Source organism: Cynoglossus semilaevis, chromosome 18 (assembly GCF_000523025.1).
Source record: "Cynoglossus semilaevis isolate Cse_v1.0 chromosome 18, Cse_v1.0, whole genome shotgun sequence".
Lineage (NCBI taxonomy): Eukaryota > Metazoa > Chordata > Actinopteri > Pleuronectiformes > Cynoglossidae > Cynoglossus > Cynoglossus semilaevis.
The window spans coordinates 6,036,477-6,042,283 of NC_024324.1; the positions used below are offsets into that span (position 1 = coordinate 6,036,477).

At 33.6% G+C, this 5,807-nt stretch overlaps 1 protein-coding gene across 3 annotated transcripts in view; it reads left to right on the plus strand.

The window, feature by feature from the left end:
* Positions 1-6: 6 nt before the first annotated feature.
* The window catches only part of LOC103394152 (teashirt homolog 1-like), a 232,999-nt gene continuing 227,198 nt past the window's right edge, over positions 7-5,807 (plus strand). For all 3 annotated transcript variants that reach the window (XM_008331328.3, XM_025065276.1, XM_017041182.2), the window contains exons 1-3: positions 7-1,664; positions 1,759-1,834; positions 3,076-3,104. The gene's annotated coding sequence lies outside the window, so the exon portion shown is untranslated. The remainder of the gene's footprint in view (positions 1,665-1,758; positions 1,835-3,075; positions 3,105-5,807) is intronic.

Genomic DNA, 5,807 nt, shown 5'->3' on the forward strand with positions numbered 1-5,807 from the left:
GTAAAAAAGGTGAAGTAATTGATATAACACAGTCAATTACAGTTTTCTGCCACTAGATGCTGCTGTTGCACACATTTTTGGCCTTTTTAAACTTTTAAATGTCCCGTAAATTAACCACTTTTAAAATTGTGTTTGGCTTAATTTTTTGAGTGTTGTGTATTTTCTTGGTGTGTGGATTGAGTTTAAAAAAGTTACATATCTTGTAACATTTGTTTAAATATCTTGCATTTGGTAACATTTATCAGTGTGCATATGTCACTGTATTTTAGTTTTGCTGCACTTTTAAAACATGTTTTTTTTTTTTCTATCAGGGTCTGGTTTGAGGTGAAACAGATGTAGAGAGTTGGGGTCCCTCTCCTGATGATTGGTGATATTGTTTTTGGAGGCCATGATGCCAAAGTGAGTAGAAACATTTAGAAAAAAGAGAAAGAAACAAGAAATTGTGCCATATTTGGCCACTGGCACCAACAATGACCTGCTGACGGTAAAGACCATGGCTGATTTTAGAGTAATGGCAACTGTGGCTTCTTTTTCATTCACATTTTCCCCAAAATGCACCTTCACAGGAACATCGATATAGACAGTTTGCGTTGAGTTATTTGCTGTTGTGTTTTAGTTAATTTTCGGTATGGATCTGACACAGTGCCTACCAAATTCCACCAGACTCCCCCTGTCATTAACACTCTTTTTCTCAAGCTTCTGTTTATGTCACCACACGCTTTTCCTACCGTCTGACCGCAATAAGACCCACGTGATTAGAGAGACTCAAAGCCGTTCCTGCCCTGGGGGGACATTGGAAAATAGTCACCATTTGAGAAGAAAAGATGAAATATAGAATAAAAAAGTGTTTTGTACAGAAATATATTTTTATGATGAAATTATTTGTAAAATGTATGAATCTATTATGTAAATTTTCAATGCAATGTAAGATTAAAAAAGGCTAATTGCTTTTGTAAAAAACAAAAACAAAAAAAAACAAAAAACGTTTTTTCCTGTCTTCATATTTGCTGACTGTTGTTTTAAAGAACCACATGGGAATGTGCATAGAGAAGGTAAGTCGGGTTAACAATTGTTGGGTTAAAGAAGATGTTTTTATGTGAAACTAAACTCATTTTGACATATACTCGTTTTGACATATTCTTCTATTGTAATCTGTATTTAAATACAACATTTTCTGTGCAGTATTTGGCTTGTGAATGCACGTGTGAAGTATGCAATAGTGGCCACGTGAAGAACAGTAAGAAAACGCACAGGTATGAGAAGTATAACAGTATTACACTGTATAGTCACTATGGTGCGTTTACGTAACATCGGAAATATTATCATTGTGAGACACTTCAAGTGCAGATAGGGATTTAAACTTTGGAACTTGCCACAATATTTGTAATTTAGAGGTACTAACATTAATATAGCTAATAGTCACATGATCATTTTGTTCATTTGTAAAATAATTTTGTAATAATACTGTTGTCCAGCATCAGAATCACTTGAACTGACTTGGTGATATGGCATTAAACACCGAATGGGACGCGAAGGCAGCGTCATTGTAACAGGTGTTTTCAATGGTCAAATTAGCCTCTTACGTCATACTGAATTTTCCAGAAGTTTCACCGCACGTCATTACAGGTATTTTTATTAAACAACTGTCACTAAACGTCAAAAAGGTGAGTCATTCTACTTTTTTATATATTGCTTTTGACATTACAGTTTTAAATAACAATTTTTATTATTTACTGCCGTGTTTTTTTTTTTGAATAGCCACCGGGTCGGCGCCATTTTGAAACGTCGTAGACGTAAACATCCCTTACTGTGTTTAAGGAAGACGGATATGGAGGTAGGTTAAGAAGAATAAAAGTTCAAGCATATTTTACTGAGAAATGTTAAGCAAAACACCTTTATGTACATATATTTTAAAGTTGTTTTATTTAGTTGTTTTATGTCTTGACAAATTTACGACTTGACAGTGGTAGCGAAGTAACGTTCCGTCCACCTATCAAGTTAGCACACGCAAAATTACAAAAAAAGCCAGAACATTAGAATACACTTAAGTGTAACACATACTGTAAAACATATGTAGCTAAAAGTTAACCAAATACAAACGATAAATAAGCCAGTGTAAAACTGCCAGGTTCTAAAAATGGCTTTAAGGTGTCCAAACGTATAAAAAGTAGTTAAAACGTGCAAAAACGACTTGTTAAAGCAGTTTGTTTTTATTGCAATGCTGTTCAGCACTTCAACATAAAAGATCAAGGCGAATTAAACTCAAAATTCACCTTCTTTTATTCATACGTGAATTCAAATATTCTAAAAAAAAAAAACAACCAAATGATTTTCATTTTGTACAGATTATGTTTTTAAAACCCTAGTCATACCTGTAGGTGTTTTTTATACCAATAAAACTCCCTAATGTTACACACCGGACCTTTAAAACCTCATTTTGTTTAACTATACTCTTATGGCTGCTCATGAAATTTTACTGGCTGCTCAGTTTATTAAATGCTGCACATCTGTCAGTTTCACGAAGCTGAAATGTCGGCATATGTCCAGAAGGTCCATATGGACACATTAAAACAAACAGGCTGAATTTATGGGTAAATTTAACAATTTACATTCACATTAATGCATTTAGCGAAGGCTTTTATCCAAAGCAACTTACAAGATAGTTGCTCCAAAGGCATGTTTTAATTAATTTTGAACTGAAATTAATAACAAACTTTAGATGGCACAAATTTAAAAAAAATATTATGAACTTTATTAACTTTAGTCCTAAATGTAGTCCTTCTCCTTAGTAACTTCCTAACTAAAATATATTGGTTAAAAATGTTATAATCCTCCTAATATACTTTAATTTCTTTTTTTAAATATAATTTAATTTCATTCTAAAACAAGCAGGACACTGAACTCGCTTAGGTTTCTTAAAGACGTCCAGTTTCTTCTGAATTTTTGAGAATACAAGGAGTATTATGTATTTGCACCATTTGACCACAAGATGGGGCCGAAGGACTGACCCCGAAGATTTGTCTGGGTTCCGGTGTTTTTATGACGTTGTTAACATCAACTTCTTTCTCTTTGCAGCCTTTACTTTCAAAAGAGAGAAGATAAAGGTGAGTTAACATATATTATTGATTATTGATCATATGGATACATTTAAATGAATCCGGTTGAGTTTATGTGTCTATTCAACAAAATGGTCAATGTTTTAATTTGTACTGAAATGAAATCTACTTCTGATAACCTTTATAACCCTGACCACCCTGACATATATGTAAAAAAAATCAGGGTAAGTTAGCAAAGCCAACCATTTTAATATAAATGAGCCGACCTTTATTTATTTATTTTTATACGCATTATATTTTTAAGTAAATTCACTAACCATCAAATGAAAACAATATTGACGATCATTTAATGCTATGGCCTTCATTAGTAATAAATAGGAAAACCTTAGCATAAGATCAGAATAAAAATAATAAAAGCAGATTCATATAAAAGCTGTCACCTTATTTATTTAATAATTTATTGTAGCATTAAATTCGTTGTTATTGAAAATCGAAGCTAAAACAATTTGAAAATGTTTCCGTGTCATATACGTGTTAGGAGCAGAAATGTACTTGAATTATACTGTTCTATAATTTTGGCTTTCCGTCTTTAATGCAACTGACCAAAAGATGGCGCCAGCACGCCTTGAAATAATTCAGGCTGCTTCAGCAATGTGATTTCGTGTTGCACTGCAACTCGGCAATATAGACAAAAAACATATTTTTTTCGTGACCATTTGAGAATATATAATCCAAATTGCAAAGTTGTTTTTGTTTATCTGCACATTCATTCTTTCTAGTATGTCAGTCTTTGTGTTTGTAGAAAGTGAAAGTGAAATGTTATAGTTTATTTTGACATTTTGTTAATTATATCTATCTTCATCTTCACCTTAAATCTTGTGATATTTGCAAAAGTTCATGTATTTTTTTCACATCATGAATATTGTGATGTGTCTTCAGTCTCGAACAGAATTACTCTAAGGGTTCCTTCATTGTTGTAGGCTATGGTGAGTGCGTTTGCTTTGAATTATAATGAGCAGCAGTATATTCTCAGTAGATGGAGCTTGATGACCTTTGATGCTTGATTTATCTGGATCTTGTACCTGAAACAAAAGGCATAAAACACTGCAGACGGTGTCGCAGAACTTTGTATCTGAGCTGCTGAATAGGTCTGTGTGGGGGATAATTCTAAAATGTGACCAGCTGAAAAAGAGTCGGCACCCAGAGACGGAGAAATTATAGTTGAGTTGTTTATTTTTGTCCGTAGAATTCTCGGTAACCTTGCTTTAATCCCTGGTCGTGACAGTGTGGGGACAAAGAAAACATTCATTCCACTGTGGCTCACAGTCAAACTGGGGCAAACTGAGGCTGCAGGGTCCGTGGGAATTCATAATGATGCAGAGAAGCTCCTGGAGAAGACCTTTCATGTACATATATAACTGTAGTGTCACCATCAACCTGTAGGAGAGTGTGTGTGTGTGTGTGTGTCAGCAGAGCGAACGAAGCAAAACAAAAAGGAAAGATTATAAAACTGCTAATTAAAATAAAAAGTAACTATATGTAACTGTAAAATAATATGTAACTTTTTATACATTTTCAACATTCAACATTTTGGGGGACACATTTGTATTACTGTCTAAAATCTAATTATTTGGCTCTAAAACACAGGATAAAACACAAAGAACATCGTGATATAAAAATAATTCTCCCTTTTCTCTCTTTTGGTCTGTAAAAGAATAATATTTTTAACTTACTTTCTGTGCATTCATTAGAGTAAAGCTGCATTAACTTATCAACTACTAAATCATTTTTGATAGTTGAAAAGTTGTTTTGAGTTTGAGCTTCTAGTTTTTTGCTAGATTTATCATCTTTAATGTTATAAAAAACTTTAATTGGAGTTACCATATCAGTAAATGTGAGCAAGAGCTTTCTTTTGCCAAAACCATATTTTGTGATACGAGTCAGACATTAAATATAATATAAAATCATAATATTTTCCTGACTTCAATATATTCTTGCATGTGATAAGGAGTGTTAATACTTCCCAAACAGTTTCAATGAGGATTAAATTGAACACTGTAGTCCAGGTCAGCGGTATTGATGTGAGAATTTTTAAATCCCGTGAGGATTAAACAATAAAAGGCTTTTTACTGCAGTGAGATTCCACTCAGTATTTTCCCTCTAACAAGTATTTAATCATAGAGGGATGAAAGGGTTTGACTTTTTATTTTCTCCCCAGTTTCAAAGAAAAACACACCCTCTGAATACAGTATGTGAAGACACACACAACACACACACTTCTGTCCTTGTTAGAGCTCTGCACTGTCTGTCGTTTGTTTTCAGTATAACTAGAACCTTAGAACAATTCACACTACCAACCCCGCTTCACTCCAACCTAAACTTTGTTCTATTGAACAACATTTAACTTACGCCAGAGCTAAAACGTTGAATCCTACCTTTATAAAAACATATTTTTGTCACTTTTAGCATTACTGATCCAACAAATCAGAACATGCCAAATGAAGTTCTTAATGTGCTACAATAAAAGCGCACACACACACACTCATAATTGAGTACTTTTGACTGGGGCAGATGCAGAAAATCTCAAATTCAATATTTTCCGATGACTCTAAAGTGTCTAAATCCAGCTCTGTAACGGCCTCGCAGCTAAACACTTTGTTTTTCCTTCAAATTCTGTAGTTAAATAGTTCCGCAGCTATTTTATCATCCTCTTACTTGAAACCGGCGCTGCTAAACTCCCTTTTCCCATCA